This window comes from Coregonus clupeaformis, chromosome 35, assembly GCF_020615455.1.
Source record: "Coregonus clupeaformis isolate EN_2021a chromosome 35, ASM2061545v1, whole genome shotgun sequence".
NCBI lineage: Eukaryota > Metazoa > Chordata > Actinopteri > Salmoniformes > Salmonidae > Coregonus > Coregonus clupeaformis.
This window is the reverse complement of record NC_059226.1, coordinates 24,414,708-24,432,695: the sequence shown is the minus strand read 5'-3', so window position 1 is coordinate 24,432,695 and position 17,988 is coordinate 24,414,708. Positions and strand designations below refer to the sequence as shown.

The following is a 17,988-nucleotide window of genomic DNA, read 5'->3' as shown; positions in this document are numbered from 1 at the left end:
GAGTAAAATACGATTGTATAATGTGATCTATTTACCAGTAGCTGTCATAGCAATCATATTATTAACAATAAATACTGTTTTTTAATAAGCATGGTTCTGTCCTTTTTGACACATTGAGTGGATAAAGAAAATATACAGAAACAAGCAACAGTGATTTTCAACCAGGAATGGATATTCACTATAGACCAGGGACAACTAGATTCAGCCGTGGGACGATTTATTTCTGAGTGAATGGGGGGCCGGAACATAATGATAATAATTTCTACACTGCAAATTGAACACAAGTAAGACCAGACAGATATTGTATTTGGAAATAACATTATCATTTCATCATACCATACATTGAGACACTATCACGTGTCTCTCTATTTATTCGTGGGAATACTTGGGAACAGATTTCCTAGATTAAAATCATAATTTGTTACTAAAAACTATGTTAGACATGCAAAGAAGGCAATACTATCTTGTTCCTTCATTCAGATGTAGAAGCTAAACACTAAAATTCCACTTTCTGAGATCACAATGACTAAGAATGAGGACTCCATGGCACCTGTTATATAGGTCTGGGCAAAAAGGCTAAAGGGAGAGCTGATTTTATTTCAGAGCAGAGACACTGAATCTCTTCCTCTCTCTCTGTTCACTACTTCCTCCACACCTACACCTGAGGTTATCTTGGTGCAAGTAAGATGACATTCCGCAAAAACATTCACAGACAAGCACATGTATAAACACAAATGCACTTTTACATCTACCCACCACAGCCACACACACACACACAATGTTATGCAGTTGCTCAGAGCAAACAAAACTCATTATCCTTGTAAACTTGCTTTATAAAGGTGAGTCATTGAGAACAAGCTCTGGCTTCATCATGTGGCAGGGTGGGGGTATGCATTCCCAAAGGTCTATATAACTTTGAAATGAGGTCAAATTTATACTGCATTACACAATTAATTTGTTTTGTTTCCCCACCACTCCAACAAAGGAACTTTGCACGTAATTTTTAATTTACATTCACGTAAAATATATAATTGTATGGATGTCTTATTTAATGTTTCCCTTGATATAAACAGGATCAGTTACACTGTACTCATGGCTTATGGAACTTTATTGCCATCTCAAATGTCTTAAGTTTAATTTACATATTGTCATGTGATTTCGAGGAAATTATGTTTTGACAGATACTGAAGGCCTTATAAATATCCTGTGGAGAAAAGGTTCACCTCAGTTTTCTTTTAGAATACAAAGGTAGGATTTCCAGCCTAATGGCACACTACTTCTGTGAAAAGGATTGAAAAGGGAAATAAAACATGACTGTCTGCAAAACAATTTATAACATTATGTGAATACTAAAGGGACAATACATTTAGTTTGGTTTGGTTTTGTTTCTATCCACCTGACCTAAATTGACATATCTTCAGTGACAAAATAATCTGTGTTTTTTATGAGTTCAATGGTCATAGTTTTTTTTTATCAGTTAGGCCTAACACAAAGCCAGTTTCATAAGTTATCCTTTCCTGAGAAAAGTGTTAAAGGAATAAAGCTTTTCTCACTAATATCTGGAATAATATCTGAGATTGCACTGCATGCTAAGGGTGAAATGAAGGGTGTGCCATCTCAAATGTCTTAAGTTTCATTTACACATTGTCTTGTGATTTCGAGGAAATTATGTTTTGACAGATACTGAAGGCCTTATAAATACCCTGTGGAGAAAAGGTTCACCTCAGTCTACGTTATGAACAGTCAGCAAATGGATAACACCTTTATAATTAATCTCTGTTTATGTTGCACCTCATGGTAACTGTATTATGGCAGTGCAAGTAGTATAATAAATCCAACACTGTAATCAAAACCAATTAGATTGGGTAGGATCAGGTAAATAATGACAACAGGGACCATGTAGTGTTAATAATTAACAGGGTTGCATTTAAAAAAAACATGAGAATAAATTAATCTCATTAAAAGGTGAATTTACATAGATGTGAACTGACTTTCAGCACGTACTGCACTAACACAAATGACTGATGATTGGCTGAAAGAAATTGATAATAAGAAGATTGTGGGAGCTGTACTGTCAGATTTCAGTGCAGCCTTTGATATTATTGACAATCATTTGTTTTTGAAAAAATGTATATGTTATGGCTTTACATCATCTGCCATATCATGGATAGAGAGCTACAGTATCTACAGTTGAAGTCGGAAGTTTACATACACTTAGGTTGGAGTCATTAAAACTCGTTTTTCAACCACTCCACAAATGTCTTGTTAACAAACTATAGTTTTGGCAAGTCGGTTAGGACATCTACTTTGTGCATGACACAAGTAATTTTTCCAACAATTGTTTAAAGACAGATTATTTCACTTATAATTCACTGTCTCACAATTCCAGTGGGTCAGAAGTTTACATACACTAAGTTGACCGTGCTTTGAAACAGCTTGGAAATTTCCAGAAAATGATGTCATGGCTTTAGGAGCTTCTGATAGGCTAATTGACATCCTTTGAGTCAATTGGAGGTGTACCTGTGGATGTATTTCAAGGGCTACCTTCAAACTCAGTGCCTCTTTGCTTGACATCATAGGAAAATCAAAAGAAATCAGCCAAGACCTCAGAAATCAAATTGTAGACCTCCGCAAGTTTGGTTCATCCTTGGGAGCAATTTCCAAACGCCTGAAGGTACCACATTCATCTGTACAAACAATAGTACGCAATTATACACACCATGGGACCACAGAGCTGTCATACAGCTCAGGAAGGAGACGCGTTCTGTCTCCTAGAGATGAACATACTTTGGTGCGAAAAGTGCAAATCAATCCCAGAACAACAGCAAAGGACCTTGTGAAGATGCTGGAGGAAACAGGTACAAAAGTATCTATATTCACAGTAAAACTAGTCCTATATCGACATAACCTGAAAGGCCGCTCAGCAAGGAAGAAGCCACTGCTCCAAAACCACCATAAAAAAGCCAGACTACGGTTTGCAACTGCACATGGGGACAAAGATCAACAAAGTCAAGGTATTGTAGTGGCCATCACAAAGCCCTGATCTCAATCCTATAGAACATGTGTGGGCAGAACTGAAAAAGCATGTGCGAGCAAGGAGGGCTACAAACCTGACTCAGTTACACCAGCTCTGTCAGGAGGAATGGGCCAACATTCACCCAACTTATTGAGGGACGCTTGTGGAAGGCTACCCGAAACGTTTGACCCAAGTTAAACAATTTAAAGGCAATGCTACCAAATACTAATTGAGTGTATGTAAACTTCTGACCCACTGGGAATGTGATAAAAGTAATAAAAACTGAAATAAATCATTCTCTCTACTATTATTCTGACATTTCACATTCTTAAAATAAAGTGGTGATCCTAACTGACCTAAAACAGGGAGTTTTTACTAGGATTAAATGTCAGGAATTGTGAAAAACTGAGTTTAAATGTATTTGGCTAAGGTGTATGTAAACTTCCGACTTCAACTGTATCTAATAGAACACAGAGCGTTTTCTTTAATGGAAGCCTCTCTTGGCCCTTTACTCTTCTCTATTTTTACTAATGATCTACCATTAGCGTTAAACAAAGCCTGTGTGTCTATGTATGCAGATTATTCAACATTATATATGTCAGCACCCACAGCTAGTGAAATCACTGTAACCCTAAACAAAGAGTTGCAGTCAGTTTTAGAATCGGTAGCTAGTTCTGAACATATCAAAACCAAAAGCATTGTATTTGGTACAAACCACTCCCTAGGTACTGGACCTCAGCTGAATCTGGTAATGAATAATGTGGCTGTTGAGATTATAAGGTGTCATGGTCAAAGCATTTTGATTGTATTGTTGAAAAGATGGGGAGAGGTTTGTCTGTGATAAAGAGATGCTCTGCTTTTTTAACATCAGATGCAACCAAACAAGTCCTGCAAGCTCTGGTTTTGTCGCATCTTGACTATTGCCCAGTTGTATGGACAGGTGCAGCTGGCCCAGAACAGAGCAGCACATCTGGCCCTCAAATGTACACAGAGGGCCAATGTCAATACCATGCATGTCAGTCTCTACTAGTTCAGAGTGGAGGAGAGATTGACTGTGTAGTGTCGAGTTAACGTTGCTAATTATGCTGTGATGACCAAGGAGGACCCGCTGACGCTGTATTTTCATCATAAGGTTTATTCATAACAAAGGGTTACAGCGTCGATTTACAGATACCTGCAGATACCCGGAGAATAATCGCCCCATCTCTAATATGATTATTCTGACCTCTTTTGTCCTTACTGTGGTATATATTCTATGTAATCTGATATGGGTGTTCCCCTACAGACCAATCCCAAGAGTCCACACAACAGACTTCCTCTGTTCTATGGTGTGTCACCACAAAACTGCTCCCTCTAAAACTGAATAAACATCCTCTCAGGTTCCACTTGAAAACGTTAGCAAAGTCATAATTCTTCATACACTACAACTGCATCACTGCTGATCTTTGTAAGAAGTATGGGCGTGCTGAAAGGACCGAATTGTCTGTTCAGCCAGTTAATACATCTACAAAAAACATACATACCCCACAAGACACGCAATCAGTGGTCTCTTCACAGTCACCAAGTCCAGAACAGAGGATGGGAGATGCACACTATAGAGCAATGACTACAGTAAATGAAATTCTCTTCCACCTCAGGTAACTCAGGCAAGCAATAAAATCAGTAAAAAACAAACAGATAAAACATCACCCGAAGGAACAACGTGGACTGTGAAGAGACACACACACACACTACACACACACTCGTACTGTTCTTTAGTCGTAGTGTGCTTAGTTTAAATTTGTGTTGCTGTTCCTGTCCATTTGTGTTCTGTATTTTGTCATGTTCTATGTTTTGTGTGGACCCCCAGAAGAATAGCTGCTGCTTCTTCAACAGCTAATGGGTATCCGAATAAAAATCATAAATTGAAAGTGAGCATGAACAGAATGTGTAAATTCTCCTAAATCTGCTGTGACAATAGAATTGCATTATTTACTATTAACCAAAGTGTTTTTAATTCAGTGCTGCTTTATATAGTAAAATACTAACAAAGGTTTTGTTTTGACTTAAGGTAACTGAAGTGAAGATATAGCCTACAACCGATAGATTTTTCTTAAGATTTTCAGCTAATAATGGAGACTGGAGAAAATAGGGAAATGAAGACACACTGGACCCGTCGTCTGAGAGTACATGTCAATTGTCAGGAGAAGAACATGTGAGGAACTGAGGAACTTCATGTTAGGAACAGCAAGGCAGCGAGTGTCAGGAATTGACTCACAAATAAATCTGGAAAATTATCATTTAAACAGAGACAAAGAGACAAGCATCCTACTAGGCACATCACATAATTTCAATGTGGACAATTGGGTAATATTTGGCTTAGATGTTGATCAATGAGAGGTTAGATGTTAATCAATGAGAGGGGGATGACAGGGTAGCCTAGCAGTTCAGAGCATTGGGCCAGTAACCGAAAGGTTGAAGGTTCGAATCCCCAAGCTGACTAGATGAAAAATCTGTCAATGTGCCCTTGAGCAAGACACTTAACCCTAATTGTGCCTCTAAGTGGCTCTGGATAAGAGTATCTGCTAAATGTGTCAAATGTAATTACAACCTATAATCACCCACTCAAAAAGACAGCCAAAAGTTTGTTGAATTCCCAATGTGTTATCACTATGCTTTCAACCATCTAAAACAATGTCATATTTTTTTATTTAGTTGTCACCTAAATGGGTTATCACTGCGCTTCCAACCATTTAAAAGCACAACAATGTTCCAATGGGAAAACAATGTCTGATATTTTGTTTATAGAACAGCAGAATGTGTTATCACTGTGCTGCATCTAATTCGTGACTTTGTCAGCTAAGCTGTCTATAGGCATGAATGGTGTCACGTGAACAATGGCTTTGTCCATTCATATATACAGTCATTGCGCTATGCTCAATTTAACCCATACCCGGGGTAAATTGTGCCAAGAGACCACTTTTTTAGAATAAGCTATGTTTTCAAAACTGTTATGTTTACATGAATTCTGATTATTTCCAGGGATATACAACATCCTGACATATATGTAGATATAAATTGTTTTGATTATGGTTTTCATACACATATCTTGTCCATAATTGTCACGCCCTGACTCTGGGGACTCTTATTTGTTGAGTCAGGGTGTGTATTTTCTATGTGGTGTTTGTTCTATGTTGTAGGATCTAGTATGTCTAGATTATGTTGGCCGGTGTGGTTCCCAATCAGAGGCAGCTGTCGCTCGTTGTCTCTGATTGGGGACCATACTTACTACTTTGTGGGATCTTGTTCCGTATGAGGTATGTTGTTTGTGTCTACCTTGGACTTCACGTTTCGTTTCTTGTTTTGTCGAGTGTTTATTAAGTTTAAATAAACATTTATGCATATCACGCTGCGCCTTGGTCTGGCCCGTCGATGAACGAACGTGACAATAATGTAGAGGCCTATGGGATTTTCATTGAAGAGGTAAGGGAGGAGGATAGTACATGTGATCTGCATAACATACCAATAGGTATACCTTTGTATGCCTCCTTGTCTGTGTACCTGCAGACACAGACCCAAAAGTGAGCAGTTCAGTCATCTGCACCCAATACAGCTAGCCTTCAACATATTCTTATAGCCTACAAATTCTTACCTCTTTGTTGATTGATATCCATTGAATTGTGTCCATATTCTGTTTTAGAAAGATCTGCACAAATATGAAAAGATAGATGATATCATCATAAAACAATATCAATTTAGATCATACAAGGGACAAACCTTAAAATATTTCAGTTAAGTGCCTGCACCTGCTGTCCTTTCAAATTTCAATCAAAATGTTTCAGTTGGGCAGTTAGGTTTCTGCAAGAACCCCCACCAACTAAGGAGGTTCCTCGATGAATCCCAACTCCTATGGGATTCTTGCAAGAACCCTTTGGGTGCCATTTTCAGTGCCAAGAACCCTAAGGTTCTTTGAAGAACTTTGAGGACCTTAGAATAATCCTTGTTGAACCCCTAATATTTAGAGTGTAGCTGTTTGGGCTGAACCTAGCACTGAATTTGTCAAGTGATGCAGCCGTTGGGCACGTTCGAGCAGATCAGTTTTGTCATGTCAATGACCATCGTTGGTCACCGCCTTTTAAAGTGTGTTGCATTATTAGGATAAATATTTTCTGACTTGCGTCTACATGTCGACTGCATGAACTTGACAAAAACCATGTGATCAAAGGTCATGCAGTTTTTATGAAGTCGCTTTCAAGTCACTGCAGTTGCTTCTCACCAACTGCACCATGCAGCCATCACCTGCATTGTGGAAGGCACTATTTTTACCGCAGGAACCAACTTTACCGCAATTCTAAAGCTACAGCGGATACAAATGAAGTTATATTTGAGGCCTGTTTCTAACCAATTAATTGTACGCACATTTAAAGTTTGGGTGTGTGTGATATGGGGGGTATAGAATATTTTTTTTGAAAATGTACAAATACATTATTTATAAACAATAGCAGTGATGTTGACACTGCCATGTTGATCTGAGCCTTGTTGTTGGAAAACCACTACAGTGTCCGACTTTCGGCTGTCGCCGATGCACCTCCCTTCGACTTCACTCGCCGTCTACAGTCGGCTTCGTTAGGCCTTACTGCTCAAACACACCTGTTGCCTCCCGCCGAAACACGTGTTGCTAGGCAACCCTCCTGGACTTGCCCTAGCAGGCCCCAGCTAAAGACAGTATGAGAAACTTTCTAGCAAACGTTTGTGCTATGAAACTGAATAAATACTGCACTCTGATCCACAAAACCTCTTTGCTAGATTCATGATAGTGTTGTTAGACAAAGCATGGAATGTAAACTTCAAAACATGTAGTTTAATTGGGATTTGCAGCTGTTGTTGGTAGTTAATGAATCTGCTAGCTTCTGAAATAACTTACTCATTCTTTCAATATGATATTAATATTTGTGCAGATGTCAGGGTGTCAGTGTGATGCGGTAGGACGAAGTCAGGCGCAGGACACAGAGCTAATCAAAAACGTACTTTACTCGTAGGTAACGTACAGTGGGGAAAAAAAGTATTTAGTCAGCCACCAATTGTGTAAGTTCTCCCACTTAAAAAGATGAGAGAGGCCTGTAATTTTCATCATAGGTACAGGTCAACTATGACAGACAAATTGAGAAAAAGAATTCCAGAAAATCACATTGTAGGATTTTTAATGAATTTATTTGCAAATTATGGTGGAAAATAAGTATTTGGTCACCTACAAACAAGCAAGATTTCTGGCTCTCACAGACCTGTAACTTCTTCTTTAAGAGGCTCCTCTGTCCTCCACTCGTTACCTGTATTAATGGCACCTGTTTGAACTTGTTATCAGTATAAAAGACACCTGTCCACAACCTCAAACAGTCACACTCCAAACTCCACTATGGCCAAGACCAAAGACCTGTCAAAGGACACCAGAAACAAAATTGTAGACCTGCACCAGGCTGGGAAGACTGAATCTGCAATAGGTAAGCAGCTTGGTTTGAAGAAATCAACTGTGGGAGCAATTATTAGGAAATGGAAGACATACAAGACCACTGATAATCTCCCTCGGATCTGGGGCTCCACGCAAGATCTCACCCCGTGGGGTCAAAATGATCACAAGAACGGTGAGCAAAAATTCCAGAACCACACGGGGGACCTAGTGAATGACCTGCAGAGAGCTGGGACCAAAGTAACAAAGCCTACCATCAGTAACACACTACGCCGCCAGGGACTCAAATCCTGCAGTGCGAGACGTGTCCCCCTGCTTAAGCCAGTACATGTCCAGGCCCGTCTGAAGTTTGCTAGAGTGCATATGGATGATCCAGAAGAGGATTGGGAGAATGTCATATGGTCAGATGAAACCAAAATAGAACTTTTGGTAAAAACTCAACTCGGTCGTGTTTGGAGGACAAAGAATGCTGAGTTGCATCCAAAGAACACCATACCTACTGTGAAGCATGGGGGTGGAAACATCATGCTTTGGGGCTGTTTTTCTGCAAAGGGACCAGGACGACTGATCTGTGTAAAGGAAATAATGAATGGGGCCATGTATCGTGAGATTTTGAGTGAAAACCTCCTTCCATCAGCCAGGGCATTGAAGATGAAACGTGGCTGGGTCTTTCAGCATGACAATGATCCCAAACACACCGCCCGGGCAACGAAGGAGTGGCTTCGTAAGAAGCATTTCAAGGTCCTGGAGTGGCCTAGCCAGTCTCCAGATCTCAACCCCATAGAAAATCTTTGGAGGGGAGTTGAAAGTCCGTGTTGCCCAGCGACAGCCCCAAAACAACACTGCTCTAGAGGAGATCTGCATGGAGGAATGGGTCAAAATACCAGCAACAGTGTGTGAAAACCTTGTGAAGACTTACAGAAAACGTTTGACCTGTGTCATTGCCAACAAAGGGTATATAACAAAGTATTGAGAAACTTTTGTTATTGACCAAATACTTATTTTCCACCATAATTTGCAAATAAATTCATTACAAATCCTACAATGTGATTTTCTGATTTTTTTTTCTCATTTTGTCTGTCATAGTTGACGTGTACCTATGATGAAAATTACAGGCCTCTCTCATCTTTTTAAGTGGGAGAACTTGCACAATTGGGGGCTGACTAAATACTTTTTTCCCCCACTGTAAATAACAACCTCCACACAGGAAACAAACCCGCTCACCAGACGACAACCAAACATGAACAAACACGCACACAACACAGTGGGAGCCAGAGGGTTAAATAGGAAAACAAATCATAGACATAATGGGAACCAGGTGTGTACAATGAAGACAAAACAAGTAGAACACAAAAACATAGATCGGTGGCAGCTAGTACTCCGGTGACGACGAACGCCGAAGCCTGCCCGAGCAAGGAGGAAGAGCAGCCTCGGCTGAATCCGTGACAGAACCCCCCCCTTGACGTGCGGCTCCAGCCGTGCGCCGACACCGGCCTCAGGGACGGCCAGAAGGACACGGCGCAGGGCGAGTCAGATGACGACTGTGGAAATCCCTCAACATGGAGGGATCAAGGATGTCCCTCCTAGGGACCCAGCACCGTTCCTCCGGACCGTACCCCTCCCACTCCACGAGATACTGCAGGCCCCCCACCTGACGCCTCGAATCCAGGATGGAACGGACCGAGTACGCCGGTGCCCCCTCGATGTCCAGTGCGGAGGAACCTCCCGTATCTCAGACTCCTGGAGTGGACCAGCTACCACCGGCCTGAGGAGAGACACATGGAACGCGGGGTTAATACGATACACAGGAGGAAGCTGTAACCTATAACAAACCTCGTTCAATCTCCTCAGGACTTTAAATGGCCCAACAAACCGCCAACCCAGCTTCCGGTATTTCCCACTAAGACAGTGCACTGTCTGACCGATGCCAGGATGACCAGAGGAGGGTGACGTGTGAGCCCAATAGATAAATCGATCGCGGACCTCTAACAGCACGTACGTACGACCCTCTGGACACTGGCGGGGAGTGGGCTCTGTACGTAATGCCCGCTCAATGTCCGCGTCAACCTCCCACACCACCGGTGCCACCAGACACGACGCCGGAAGTATGGGAGTGGGCTCAATGGACCTCTCCTCTGTGTCATACAGTCGGGACAGGGCGGCTGCCTTAGCGTTCTGGGAACCTGGTCTGCAAGAAAGTGTGAACACAAAACGAGTGAAAAACATGGCCCACCTTGCCTGGCGATGGTTCAATCTCCTCGCCGCCCAGATGTACTCCAGATTGCGGTGGTCAGTCAAAATGAGAAAAGGGTGTTTAGCCCCCTCAAGCCAATGCCTCCACACTTTCAGAGCTTTCACCACAGCTAACAGCTCCCGGTCCCCCACATCATAGTTGCGCTCTGCTGGGCTGAGCTTCTTCAAAAAGAAAGCACAGGGGCAGAGTTTTGGTGGCGTACCCGAGCGCTGAGACAGTACAGCTCCTATCCCAGCCTCGGATGCGTCCACCTCTACTGTGAATGCTAAGGAGGGATCCGGATGAGCCAGCACCGGAGCCGAGGTAAACAGGTCCTTCAGGTGACCAAATGCCCGGTCCGCCTCGGCTGACCACTGCAGGCGCACCGGTCCCCCCTTCAGCAAGGAGGTAATGGGAACCGCTACCTGACCAAAGCCCCGGATAAACCTCCGGTAGTAGTTGGCAAACCCTAAAAATCGCTGCACCTACTTAACCGTGGTTGGAGTCGGCCAATTATGCACAGCCGAAATGCGGTCAATCTCCATCTCCACCCCTGACGCGGACAGGCGGTGCCCTAGGAAGGAGACAGACTTTTGGAAGAACAGGCATTTCTCCACCTTGACGCACAGGTCATGTTCCAACAGTCGACCAAGCACCTTGCTCACCGGGGATACATGCTCGGCCCGTGTAGCGGAGTATATGAGAATATCATCTATATACACCACTAAACCCTGTCCGTGCAGGTCCCTGAAAATCTCATCTACAAAGGATTGGAAGACTGATGGAGCGTTCATCAACCCGTACGGCATGACAAGGTACTCATGGTGCCCAGATGTGGTACTAAATGCCGTCTTCCACTCATCTCCCTCCCGGATACGCACCAGGTTGTACGCGCTCCTGAGATCCAATTTTGTGAAGAAGCGCGCCCCGTGCAATGACTCCGTCATACTAGCAATGAGCAGTAGTGGATAACTGTACTTGACAGTGATCTGATTGAGACCCCGGTAGTCAATGCATGGGTGTAAACCTCCATCCTTCTTTTTCACAAAAAAGAAACTCGAGGAGACAGGTGAAGTGGATGGCCGAATGTATCCCTGCCCCAGAGATTCGGAGACATATGTCTCCATAGCCGCCGTCTCTTCCTGTGACAGGGGATACACGTGACTCCGGGGAAGTGCAGCGCCTCCCTGGAGATTTATCGCACAATCCCCCTGTCGATGTGGTGGTAATGTGCATGGTGGAGACCTGGTTTGGACTTTCCACCGTAGTTGCCCCTATGGAAACACCTACACACCTCCCCGAGCACTGACTAGACCATCCCTTGAGAGCCCTCTGTTGCCATGAAATCATGGGGTCATGAGTAGTTAACCAGGGAAGCCCCAACACCACTGGAAACGCAGGAGAATCAATCAGATAGAGACTTATTTTCTCCTCATGACCCTCCTGCGTCTTCATCCAGAGTGGAGCTGTGACCTCCCTAATCAGGCCTGACCCTAAAGGGCGACTATCTAAGGCACGTACAGGGAAGGGCACATCAACAGGAACAATAGGAATCCCTAAACTACGGGAAAACTGTTGTTCCCTTTATAACGTCTGCTAATGCTATAAAACTACGATCAATAAAGTTCCTAGCTGCGCCTGAATCTACGAGCGCCCTATGCTGGGAATGAGGGGAAAACTCTGGAAATACAATATCAATACACATATGCGCAACAGGGAGCTCTGAAACATAGATCGGTGGCAGCTAGTACTCCGGTGACAACGAACGCCGAAGCCTGCCCGAGCAAGGAGGAGGAGCAGCCTCGGCTGAATCCATGACAGCAGACCTATGCAGAATTTGCATGACAGGGGTGTACCCATTTTTTCCAAACCTTGGGTCTGAAGTAAATGTCATCTGATCACTACCTTTTAATTTACACAGTAACTACAACAAAATACTTGTATAAATGTTTGTACTCAAATGATGTAATCCAGATATGTATTTTGATACTCCCATGATAATGATACATCCACTGTAACTATTTCTACAGTTGGCGCCTGAGGCCCTTGACATCACAGACATTGAGAATCAACACAGCGACCAACAGGATAACAAGACAACCAAGACTGATGAAGAAAATAAAGAAATCACAACGTCTTCTAATTTCCCACAAAGTAGTAAGACATTTACATTTTATTCATTTAGCAGATGCTCTTATCCAGAGCAACTTACAAATAGAAATAAGTCAGGTGAGATTGTTTTAGTCAACCATAATGTCATAGTATTGTAAGAGATTTACAGCTACTAACTTAACAGTATGTACATTTAATTGTTCTTATAATTATTTTTCAGTGACTCCTGTTCTGACAATTGCATTGATTGGTGGCACTGATTCTATGGAGATTGAATCTGGAAATCTCCTTCTTGGTCAAGATAATCTACCAGCAGCAGAACTTTCACAGATAGCACCCAGGATGTATGATTTGTCCAGTCGTTGCATCTCTGTCATCAACATGCTGGGCTTGCAGAGTTCTGAACTTACCCAGGAGAATCACATAGTCCCACTTGTGCATAAGCAGGGTATCAATGCTGTCCTCTTACTTCTACCATTGGGTCAGCATATTAATGAATTCAAAATGGGAGTGGGGTGGCTGGAAAGAATGCTTAGAGAGAGAGCCCTTGCCTTTACAATAATCGTCTTTACCCACAAGAATGAGCAAGATTTTGGATTGGGTGATCTAAAGGAGAACAATGATCTGATGAATCTCATTGAAATGTGTGGAAATAGGTATCTCACTTGCAAAAGGAGTATGAATGATCCAACCGAGATTTCAGCAGTACTTGAACAGATAGACATCATGGCGTCTAAAAATGATCCATGCTGCTACACAGGAGAAATGTATGATGGAGAGATCAGGAAACGGCAACTGGAAACAGATTGGGGTGACCGATCACAAAGCGAGGAGAAAACTTTATCAGGTATGTCCTCAATCCATTTGATGCAGCAGCCGCAGGAGGATTTTCCCCATCTTGACATGTGAATCCCTTTACACACACTTAACCCGATCGTCGACGATACCCCAAAACTGTTTTTCGGTCTATATCTCATATATTAAGATAGGCAGAGTGCGAATTATACCGTGAAATCTATTTTTTTCAATAGACCTCATGTGTGCATGATAATGTAATGGCATGTCATTTAATGGCATGTCATTTAAGGGTAAAACATTTTTCATTACCTTTTCATTTGGCATGAACACAACTAGTCATGATGTTTTCATCTTATTGTCAAACAAATCACTTCAAAAAGTAGGCTACCTGCACATGTTCATCCACTCTAAAAGAATTCCAGATCCAAACAGTGCACTGTGCACTCGCACCATTTGATGAATGGAAAGAGACATCTGTTACAAAGCACCAAAAAGTGTAATGACATTCGGCGATTGTCATTGACCACATTTGCATGCAAATCAAATCAAATCAAGCTTCATTTATACAGCACATTTCAGACATGGAATGCAACGCAATGTGCTTTACAGGGAAAAACTAATAAAAACTATGAAAATAAAAGCTGAAATATTTACTACACAACAAACATAAGATAAAAAACAAAAGAATGACACAAACTGAACAACTAAAAAGCACCCTGAGGAAAAGCAAAGCTAAAAATATGTGTTTTACGCTCTCTTTTAAATATGTCCACAGTTTCAGCCCCCTTTCTTTCTAGGGTAGACCAGACAGGAGAGCATTACAGAAGTCAAGCCTGCTTGTAATAAAAGCATGGATGAGTCTCTCTGTATCAGACTGAAAGAGAAACGTCCACACCATGGCAATGTTCCTCAGGGTTCAGAATCAAAAATAACATCTAGGGTTTTTACCTGGTGTTTTATGTTTTTTTAAATGTGCTCCAACAATAAGTACCTCAGTCTTGATTTAGCTGGAGGAAGTTGTGAGCCATCCACGTTTTTAAATCACTAATACAGTCTAATAATTTATCTGTGTAGCTAAAATCCTCTGGTGACACAGAAATGTAAAGTATGTATTGTCTGCATAGCAGTGAAAATCAATGTTGGTAGGCCATTTGTTTGTAAACTAGTTAGACACATGCAGCTTCTCTTCTGTCATAACTTGTTGGCCCATAAGACTAAATAAAGTAGTTCTCACCAGAATAATGTCTTACATCAGGAGAATGAATGCATTGGTAATCTATGTAGTTAACACCGGTAAAGTTGTCAGTTTTGTTTAGGGACCGGGGAGAAAACGCAATAACTCCAAAACAGTGGCAAGATAGGTCCTGTGCAAAATGTCCATATGTCATCAGTTTGACCGGTTTTAAGGAAATTAAAAGCTGAGAAAAGGATGAAACCCATTTCTGATAAGACTTCAGTTGGTCTTGGGTGCATATTTTATGTGGTTGAAATACTGTCTGCTTGCATAACAGAGTCACAGATAACACATTACATGTGCATTTGCATTTTCGTAAAAGATGCTGAAATAAATAAATAATATTTCTCCACTCCTGTTCCCGAGAAAATTAACATTTGATATATTATTTTACTGCAATAAATGCATAATTTTGCAGTAGTTAATATTATATTACACTACATGTGAGAGGTTATAGGCCTGCTGTCAGTGTCAATATTGCAGTTACTATTCCATTTAACCTATATGAACTTAAATTAGGAATATTCCCACATTTTTCCCAGACCTAGTGTTGTTGCCCTACAGTAGGTCTGGGATTTACGAGACTTGGTATTGACAACAGTGGGATAAGTGTGTAAATGGATTCACATGTGAAGATAGGGGGAAATCCTCTATGTGTTGCTAGAAAAGCTTGGTTAACAATGGTAACTTTCATGTCCTGTAAAAAAGGGATCAATGCCACAAAGATTGAAACATTAGGAGAACACTATTATGTCTAATATACACTTTACTTTTTCCTGTCCCTCTTACTTACAGTTCCAGGTAACTTGCCTGAAGATGCTGTTGCAAACAAAGAAAAGGTAAATTTGAAATAACCTCACACAACCTCTGTTAAGCTCACATACAGTGCCTTGTGAAATTCTACACACCCCTTGCACAGTCTTCGCATTTTGCTGCCTTAAAATTAAATCAAAACATTTCTTAAATTCGATTTTTTCCTACTTATGTACAGAACCTACTCCACATTTTCAAGGTGAAATAAATATTATAAAACATTTTCCAAATTAATAAAAAATGAAAAACCAAGATGTCTTGATTGCGAATGTCTTCACACATGGTGGAAGCATATTTGGCAGCTGTGAATAATTTTGAATAATATTCTACCAACTTTGCACAACATATGTCCATTGTTTTAGTCAATATTGCTCAAGTTCAGTAATTTTGGTTGGGAATCATTGATAGCAATATTTAAACCTTAAGTCTGATTTCAAGCAGATTTAAGTCAGGACTGAGACTGGACACTTCAGAAACACTCAACACAAAGCCATTCTGGTGTCTTTGGCATTAAAATGTGTGTAATTGTCTCGCTGAAAAATAAAATTCCGTGCCAGTGACAACCATACCCTTAAAATGATGCTACCACCACAATACTTAGGACATACATAGGATCAACAACATTGCATTCACTCCACATTACTGGCCTGTATGACAAAGTGAAAAGAATTAATCCTTTTTTTTATCCACTCCAAATCATCCATTGTTTGCAACAACGCCGTTAAGTAATCCTGCAAGATAATACGGAAAATAAAATAACTTTTTGGCCTAGATTAAAATCAACAGGCTTGGGTCAAGTCCAATACAACACAGAGTGAAACCCTCCTGTATTTTCAACTATTGTGGTGGCAGCATCATGTTATGGGTATGCTTGTCACCGGCAGGGACTGGGGTGTTTGTCAGGATCAAAAGAAATATGAAAGGACCAAAGCCCAGGTAAAGGTTTGTAATGGCTGCCAAAAGGGCTTCCACCAATTATTACTCTGGGGTGTGAAGACATACACAATCAAGACATCTTCGTTTTCTTATTTGTAATAAATTGACAATTTATATATTTTTCGTTCACTTTAAAAATGTGGAGTAGATTGTGTAGATCGGTAGGGAAAAAATCTAATTTAATCCCTTTTTAGATTTAATTTTAAGGCTGCAAAATGTGAAGACTGTGCAAGGGGTGTGTAAACTTTCACTAGAAACTGTATCTCCTAAATGTCACTCTTAAGTATGTCTGTTCATAGTATGGCAGATGTTTTGACTTACTAAGCTATTAAAATGTGTTTGGTTAACGTTAAAGGGAGAAGAAATGAGACTTGAGGAAATCGACAGGAGTTTAAATGAAAATAACATCCCGGAAAATATACAACTACCAAAAGTAGAAGAGCTCATGTGTAGATTTCACCTTCAAGATAAATATCAAGATAAGTTGACAACTGCAGACTTCCTGAACATTGGCTCTTCTGCTCAACATCAACACGAACCCCAAACAGAGAACAAACTAGCTCATACTTTCCTACAAAGGTTGTTGATGCTGGACTACAGAGCCGGGTACATTCCTGTAAGAGAGGAGAATAGTGAGATGCATGACACAAATTACAACAGAAGTGATAATGCAGAAACAGAAGAAAGTGCCTTTGATGCCCTTTTCAACAAGAACACAGTCTCGAGTGATATAAAGAGGAACACGCATGTTCACCCAATGGACGTCCAGATGGCAGTGTTTCACTGTTCAGACAGTTTCCTTCGGCAGTTCATGGTCACAAAGCTGTCCTTGTGTCAGTATGCCTTGCCTTTGCTTGTGCCAAATCCCTTCACCAAAGAGATTGAATGCCCTTTGTGGACATTTCGACAAATCAGAAAAACCTGGAAGTCCACTAATGGCTCTAATATGGTCACCAGCCAAAGTATGCCTATTTACAAGGCAGAAACACCAATGGTGTCATTCTTTAGGCTTGGATCTGTGTCGTCATCAAAATCTCAGCTGATGAACAACTTGATCAACCAACGTCACAGCACATTCTTCCACAGACACTGTCCATGAAGCAGTAAAACCTGCCTCCTAATGGATGGGGTGGTAGAGATTGCATGGTATTGTCCTGCTGGGAAGCCCAAATATATTTTCACTGAATGTGTTGCATTCTGTAATCTCCATGGTGGCGCCATAGCGAATGAAATTCAGCGTGACATACTGATTGAAAAAGCCTCAGTCAATGTTATCCTTTTACCAAGTCTTGGAAAAGGCGACAAAAGGAATATCAATCGTGCAGGAGCTGTTCCAGTCTTCTAAACCTCTGATATGTCTGCTCACTGAAGAGGATTCTGTTTCAACTGAAATAAAAAAAGGG

General features: G+C 41.3%; 1 long non-coding RNA gene across 1 annotated transcript; it reads left to right on the top strand.

Moving 5' to 3' along the window:
* Positions 1 to 13,492: 13,492 nt before the first annotated feature.
* LOC123482585 lies at positions 13,493 to 17,023 on the top strand. Its single transcript, XR_006657794.1, has 3 exons — positions 13,493 to 13,651; positions 15,632 to 15,675; positions 16,941 to 17,023. It is a non-coding gene; the product is annotated as an uncharacterized LOC123482585 (long non-coding RNA).
* The last annotated feature ends 965 nt before the right edge of the window (positions 17,024 to 17,988 follow it).